Genomic DNA, 8,535 nt, shown 5'->3' with positions numbered 1-8,535 from the left:
CATTTTAAACATAGATGAAAGTTGGATATTATGAAACTAGATGAAATTCTAGTCATTTTACATATACAAGTTATTTACAAATGATGCATGGTTGGTGATTTATGACATGCATGAAGTTCAAGGGGTTTTCTGAAAAACTGACGTTCCTGTGGATAAAAGAGAAATCTACTAGACAGGAAAAAAACACCACGAGGTCCAAAGGCTGGATCAAGCTGGGCTGCTGACCACAGCACTTGGGTCGGCTCGGTATGGTGGAGGAGGAGGCAGGCCGCTGGGTGGGCCGAATGGGCCTTGCGGATCTGGGCCACAGCTCCTGCTCGTCGTCCTCGCATGCAACAGACGACGCTTGTCTCAAAAAAACAGACGACGCAGGAGACAGGGTCAACGACGGCGGCGCCATGCAAGGCGCATGACGGCGAGGAGACAAGGGACCGACGGGATTGGACGGATTCGGCGAGGGGGATCCTAGATCCGGTGAAGGAGGTGGCTGGCGGCGCTCGAGGATGCGGAAAACCAGCAAAGTGGAGCTCTTCCATGGCGGATTCCCTTGGGAGGCGGTGCTGGACCAGAGGAGAAGAGAGGCCGTGAGGGAGAGGAAGGAAAGAGGAAGGAAGAGAGAGAGAGAGAGAGAGAGCGGTGGGACCTGTGGTCCGGTGGAGACGACAACCTCGTGGTCGCCGGCGGCGCAAGTCCGGCAAGGGGAGGCGCTCGGGCGAAGGCAGCTGCGGGATCGGGCTCCTCCCGATCCCGGGTGAGACAGCGGCGCTGTGCGAGCGCCTCGGGCCCAGATCGGCCCGGGGCGGGCCGCGGCGAAGTGGGCGCAGGGGAGGAACGCGTGGCGCGCTGGGGTTGGCTGGAGCGGGTGGCTGGGGAGACGTGGAGGCGCGCGATAGGTCAGGGGAGGTGGCGCTGGTGGTCTCAGGTGGCGGCGGTGGTGGATTTGGCGGCGACAAGTGGTGGTGGGGGAGCGGGCAGGCACGGAATTTGAGGTGGGATGTGGAAGAAGGCCAAAATGGCATGTGGAGGGTGTTTAAATAAGGAAGGGGTTAGGGTTTGGAGGGTTTGAGGCCGTTTCTGGACCCTCCGATCGCAATCGAACAGTTCCGGTCAGAGGAGGTTTAGGTGGGCTGCAGGTGGGCTGTGAAGGAGGGCTTGTACTGAGACGAGAGAAGAGAAAACGACCCAGCATGGGTTTTCGGAGACCCAAAACGTCTGACGTTTTGACCGACTATACTGGTGCTATAAGTTGACGGTTGGGCTATCAAACGAGCTCCGAATGCGATGAAACTTGGCAGGCGGCCTACCTACACTATAACAAGACCGCACGCCAACTCTCATCCCATTCCGAGAACATTTACCGGCCACTTATAAAATAATATTTCGGACATGCTGCGGGCGCGTGCGAGTGTGTCTGGGCTCAGAACGGACAGCGGAAGTAACATGAAGGCCGGGACGGATGCAAGTTTTAAAAACATGATGATGCAATGCGGATGAGGACATGGCAAGATGCAAAACACAAGCGAAAGACAAGGCAACAATAGCGAATAACTGGAAGACACCTGGCGCGTCGGTCTCGGGACGTCGCATTCGTCCCTGTCGCCTCGGCTTGCCGATGCGCGATGGGATCGAGAGGAACAGGCGTGGCCATGACGGCGGCGCTCTTTGCTGGCGGCCCAAGGCCTTCTCCGGTGTACTTTTGTTTTCTTTACTCTTCCCTGTTCTAGGGTTCTTTGGGGAGGGGCAAATTTTCGTTGCTACCGAAAATCCAAAACGCCAACCTGGACTGATACCATTGATAGGATCTGTTGATCCAGTGGGTATGGGGATTCCGGTAGTGGTGATAGGCATTACCTTTTCCTTTGCTCGACGAGCTCGAACCAGCAGCCATGGTGATGTTGTGGTGGCAGTGATTGCAGTGAGATGGTGAGGTGGTAGCGGTGCTTTCCAGGCGGTCTTGTTGTAGGTTACTCCGGGCGCGCTTGACGGTGTCCGGACGTTTAATGGCTGAACTGGAGAACTGCCTGAAGAGGCTGCTTTGTACTTCCGCTGCAAGGGCCGCCGTGTGCTCCTCCGTTCGGAGGGAGCGTTCGGTGTTTCCATTGACCGTAATTACTCCACGAGGGCCTGGCATCTTGAGCTTAAGGTTTGCGTAGTGCGGTACCGCATTGAATTTGGCGAATGCGGTTTGTCCGAGCAGTGCATGATAGCCACTGCGGAACGGGACTATGTCGAAGATCAATTCCTCGCTTCGGAAATTATCCGGGGATCCGAAGACCACTTCAAGTGTGACTGAGCCTGTACAGTTGGCCTCTACACCTGGTATTACGCCTTTAAAGGTCGTTTTGGTGGGCTTAATCCTCGAGGGATCGATGCCCATTTTTCGCACTGTATCCTGGTAAAGCAGGTTCAGGCTGCTGCCGCCGTCCATGAGGACTCTAGTGAGATGAAATCTGTCAATAATTGGGTCTAGAACCAATGCGGCAAATCCGCCATGACGGATGCTAGTGGGATGGTCTCTTCGATCAAAGGTGATCGGGCAGGAGGACCATGGGTTGAACTTTGGGGCGACTGGCTCTACCGCGTATACGTCCCTTAACGCGCGCTTCCGCTCCCTTTTGGGGACGTGGGTGGCATATATCATGTTCACCGTCCGCACTTGTGGGGAGAAACCCTTCTGTCCATTGTTGTTCGACGGCCGGGGCTCCTCGTCGTCATCTCTATGCAGCCCCTTGTCTTCATTGTCGGCGCTTAGCTTGCCTGCCTGCTTGAACACCCAACAATCCCTGTTGGTGTGATTGGCCGGCTTTTCGGGGGTGCCATGTATTTGGCACAAGCGGTCGAGTATTCGGTCCAAGCTGGACGGGCCCCTAGGATTCCTTTTGAATGGCTTCTTCCGCTGATCTCCTTCATCGGCGTCCATACCGTCGATGTCTTCAGAGTCGTAGTCGAGCATGTCGGTTAAGTCGTCGACAGTGGCTACAAAGTGGGTGGTGGGTGGGTTTTGAATTTCTTCATCGTCCGTACCCCAACCTTGCTGACCGTAGTCCGGCCAGGGCTCTCCTGATAAAGAGAGAGACTTCAGTGACTTCAGGATATCGCCGAAAGGCGAGTGCTGAAAGACGTCCACGGCTGTGAACTCCATGATCGGCGCCCAATCGGATTCGATCGGCAGGGGCGCGAAGGGCTCGGAGTTCGGAGAAGAATCCGGCTCCATGGAGTCACGAGTCTTGCAAAGTACGGGGCTGGTGTTCGGCTCAACCGCCGTTGGGATCACAGCCCCCGAGGTGGCGTCCAACCGCACATCCTCAATCGGCGCGGTTGGCTCCGAACTAAGGGTCGGAGCCGATGCGGGTGCGGCCTCCCGGGCACTGTTCAGCGGCAGAGCTAGATCATGCTCGTCATGATAGTGCGGCGCACTCGGCAGTGGCTCGAATCCATCGAAGATCAAGTCCCTGCGGATGTCAGCCGTGTAGCTTAAACTTTCAAATCTGACCTACGACCAGGGGCGTAGCTTTTGATCTGCTCCAGATGGCCAAGCGAATTGGCCCGTAGTGCAAAGCCGCCAAAGACGAAGATCTGTCCGGGGAGGAAGGACTCACCCTGGACTGCATCACCATTGATGATCGTAGGAGCCATCGGGCCTGACGGCGACGGCACAGAGGAACTCTCAATGAAAGCACCAATGTCGGTGTCAAAATCGGCGGATCTCGGGTAGGGGGTCCCGAACTGTGCGTCTAGGCCGGATGGTAACAGGAGGCAAGGGACATGAAGTTTTACCCAGGTTCAGGCCCTCTAGATGGAGGTAAAACCCTACGTCCTGCTTGATTAATATTGATGATATGGGTAGTATAAGAGTAGATCTACCACGAGATCAGAGAGGCTAAACCCTGGAAGCTAGCCTATGGTATGATTGTTGATGTGTATGTTGTCCTACGGACTAAAACCCTCTGGTTTATATAGACACCAGAGCGGGTTAGGGTTACATAGAGTCGGTTACAATGGTAGGAGATCTGAACATCCGTATCGCCAAGCTTGCCTTCCACGCCAAGGAAAGTCCCTTCCGGACACGGGATGGAGTCTTCAATCTTGTATCTTCATAGTCCAGGAGTCCGGCTGAAGGTATAGTTCGGCTATCCGAACACCCCCTAATCCAGGACTCCCTCAGCAGTAGTACCGCTGCCTCTAGCCCAAAACGCTGTCACGCACGGAAGTTGGCGCGGAAGTAATTGTTTACATCTGCGCCCTACGCGGTAGTACCGCTCCCTGCGAGCGGTAGTACCGTGCCGGCTTTCTACTCAAAGCTAGCTCGAGCGGATAATTTTTTACACCCGTGGACACGTGGTAGTACCGCTATCCCTAGCGGTAGTACCGCTTCCTCACCATGTATACTGTCGTGTATTGCACTTGTGTGGCCGTTGAATACTACCCTTGCGGTAGTACCGCTCCGGCAGTAGTACCGCCATGTTGACCAGTTGCAGTAGTGTTTCATTTGGCTACAGCCGCCCTAGCGGTAGTACCACTCCTTGGAGCGGTAGTACCGCTCGGTGCGGGCTGTGAAGATAACGATTGGATTTTTCCCCTCCTATAAAAGGGGGTCTTCTTCCCCAATGAACTTTATATCTTGAGCTCGTGTTCTCCCCCCATTATTGACCTTCTTCGAGCTTGCTAACTCTCAATCCCTCCATGGATTCTTGCTAGTTTATGAGGGAAAAGAGAGAGGAGATCTAGATCCACATTTCCACCAATCACTTTCTCCTCTATGTGAGGGGAACCCCTTGGATCTAGATCTTGGAGTTCTTGGTGTTCTCCTTCTTGTTCTTCCTCTCATTTTTCTCCCTAGCATTAGTTGCTTTGGTGGGACTTGGGAGAGAAGGACTTGGGCACTCCGTGTGCCCTTGCCATTGCATTTGGTGCATCGGTTTGAGTTCTCCACGGTGATACGTGGAAGTTACAAGTTGAGAAGCTTATTACTCTTGGGTGCTTGGTACCCTTGAGCTTGTTCCTCTTGGGTGCTTGGACGCCCTAGACGGTTGGTGGTTTTCAGATCTCAATCATTATGGTGTAAAGCTCCAGGCAAGCGTCGGGGTCTCCAATTAGGTTGTGGAGATCGCCCCGAGCAATATGACAGGTTCTGGTGACCGCCCCCAAGGGTTGCCAAAGTGTACGGGTTCGGTGACCTCCCCCAAGGGTTGCCTTTTGTACGGGTTCGGTGACCGCCCTCAAGGGTCCCTTAGTGGAATCACGACATCATGCATTGTGCGAGGGCGTGAGGAGATTACGGTGGCCCTAGTGGCTTCTTGGGGAGCATTGTGCCTCCACACCGCTCCAAACGAAGATTAGCATCTGCAAGGGTGTGAACTTCGGGATACATCATCGTCTCCGCGTGCCTCGGTTATCTCTTACCCGAGCCCTTTACTTATGCACTTTACTTTGTGATAGCCATATTGTTTCTTGTCATATATCTTGCTATCACACAGTTCTTTATCTTGCTTAGCATAAGTTGTTGGTGCACATAGGTGAGACTAGTTGTTGTAGGTTTTGTGCATGACAAATTAACCGCTAGGTTTATTCCGCATTTGTTCAAGCCTAAACCATAATTATTTTAAAAACGCCTATTCACCCCCTCTAGGCGACATCCACGATCTTTCACTTATTGCATATTACTCTCCTACAGCTTTTTATCCAAAAATATGATACTATGGAGGTCCAGATTACCGATGTAGCCGCTGCAAGGCTAGCTTTTGGTGGCGTGAGAGGGTGAAATCACAGTCTGCTATTACAAAAAGAAAAGTGGTTTACAACAACTGTTGTAAGGTTGGGAAGGTCTTTGTTGAGCCCTTTAAAAAACCGCCTCCGTTCTTACCATCCCTTCTTGATTATAAAGGCCCACCCCATAGCCTAAGGTTTATTAAGAAAATACGCCAGTACAATTGCCTATTTGCTTTTACATCCATGGGGGCAAAAATTGACCAGTCTGTGAATGATGGTGGAGGTCCAATTTTTTTAAAAAAATTAATGGTCAGGTTTGTCATCGTATAGGCTCACTACTTCCAAATGTGGGTGATTCCCCCAAATATGCAGAGTTATACATACATGAAAGATAAAATGAGGTTAACAACAGAATTCATGCCCTAAACCACCACAATGAAACCAGCACTGGGTTAGACAAGGAGATTGTTAAGGGTCTTATGCAGATGCTTGATGCAAACAATTCTTTGGTGAAGAAATTCCGTATGGCTAGCGACATACTGAAAAATAATAAACATGAGGTGATTTCAATAAGGCTTATAGCTCCTGGTGAAAATGATGGCACTCAATTTAATTTGCCTGCAACAGATGAATTGGCGGCTTTAGTTTATGGTGAGTTCACGTTGGAAGCGATGTGTAAAGACCTGATTATACGCAGTAAAGCAGATTGGCTTCATCGTACTTCGTCTTTAGATACTACCTACATGTATTTGCAATACGCTCTGCTGTTCCCATATGGTGAACGTGGCTTTCAGCTCGGTGTGCGCTATATTGGTACTGATGTTAATGACACGAGCAAGAGAGTTAAAATGACCATGCAAGACTTCTATTGCTTCTGTTCACATTATAAACAAGACCAGCATAATCCTTACCTATGCTGTGGCCTGTTGTCGACACAGGCTGCTGTTGATTTCTGGGCTTGCATTGATGAATGTCGGCTCAGTTTTATTCTTAAATGTAACGACGAGATGCGGGTTGAAAATCTTCAGGGCGTTGTCGACGCGGTAGGCTAGGGTATGGTTGGTGGCTCAGAGGTTGGGAAGAAGAATATTATGCCGTCGGCTTACACTGGTGGTCGCCGATACATGTATGAAAATTTCCAAGATGTTGTTGCTGTCTCGCGGGTTCATGGGTCGCCGGATGTCTTCACAACGTTCACGTGTAACCCAAAGTGGGAAGAAATCCTTGATTTTGTTGAACCTGGCCAAATAGCGATGGATAGGGTTGACATTGTTGTTAGGGTGTACCACATGAAACTTGCTCAGTATCTTTATCGGATTAAGAAAGGAAATGCCTTTGGTCCTGTTGTTGCTGGTACTGCCCCTTGCAGGCCTCTTTCCATTTCCTTTTCCTTCTTCTATGGCTTCCTTATATTTTTGTCGCCTGTTCCTCCTGTTTTCAGTCCTGCACACTATTGAGTTTTAGAAGAGGGGGTTGCCGCACGCGCACATCCTTGTTTGGCAAGAGTAGGAGGACGATAGGGTTGTAACACCGGCTCTTATAAATTCTTATATCTCGGCTGAGATCCCTGATCCTGTACAGGATCCTTTGGGATATGCCCTTGTCGCTGAGTTCATGTTGCATGGCCTTTGTGGCATTGATGTGTTGGAAATATGCCCTAGAGGCAATAATAAAGTGGTTATTATTATATTTCCTTGTTCATGATAATTGTCTATTGTTCATGCTATAATTGTATTAACCGGAAACCGTAATACATGTGTGAATACATAGATCGTAATATGTCCCTAGTAAGCCTCTAGTTGACTAGCTCGTTGATCAATAGATGGTAGTGGTTTCCTGACCATGGACATTGGATGTCATTGATAACGGGATCACATCATTAGGAGAATGATGTGATGGACAAGACCCATTCCTAAGCATAGCACAAGGTCGTGTAGTTTGTCTGCTAAAGCTTTTCTAATGTCAAGTATCTTTTCCTTAGACCATGAGATTGTGCAACTCCCGGATACTGTAGGAATGCTTTGGGTGTGCCAAACGTCACAACGTAACTGGGTGGCTATAAAGGTGCACTACGAGTATCTCCGAAAGTGTCTGTTGGGTTGGCAGGAATCGAGACTGGGATTTGTCACTCCGTATGACGGAGAGGTATCTCTAGGCCCACTCGGTAATGCATCATCATAATGAGCTCAGACTTACTAAGGAGTTAGTCACGGGATCATGCATTACGTAAAGAGTAAAGAGACTTGCCGATAACGAGATTGAACAAGGTATTGGGATACCGATGATCGAATCTCGGGCAAGTAACATGCCGATGGACAAAGGGAATTGTATACGGGAATGATTGAATCCTCGACATCGTGGTTCATCCGATGAGATCATCATGGCACATGTGGGAGCCAACATGGGTATTCAGATCCCGCTATTGGTTATTGGCCCGAGAGATATCTCGGTCATGTCTACATGGTTCCCGAACCCGTAGGGTCTACACACTTAAGGTTCGGTGAAGCTAGAGTTGTTATGGGAAATAGTATGTGGTTACCGAATGTTGTTCGGAGTCCCGGATGAGATCCCGGACGTCACGAGGAGTTTCGGAATGGTCCGCAGGTGAAGATTTATATATGGGAAGTCATCATACGGTCACCAGAAGTATTCGGGGGTTTGCCAGTATTGTACCGGGACCACCGAAGGGGTTCTGGGGGTCCACCTACCCCGGAGGGCCCTATGGGCTGTATGTGGAAGGGAACTAGCCCCCAAGTGGGCTGGGCGACATCCCCCCTTGGGCCCATGCTCCTAGGATTGAGGGGAAACCCTAAAGGGGGCGCTCCC

This window comes from Triticum urartu, chromosome 5A, assembly GCF_056163025.1.
Source record: "Triticum urartu cultivar PI428250 chromosome 5A, HENAU_Tu73, whole genome shotgun sequence".
In the NCBI taxonomy this organism is placed as follows: domain Eukaryota; kingdom Viridiplantae; phylum Streptophyta; class Magnoliopsida; order Poales; family Poaceae; genus Triticum; species Triticum urartu.
This window is presented reverse-complemented; position numbering follows the sequence as displayed.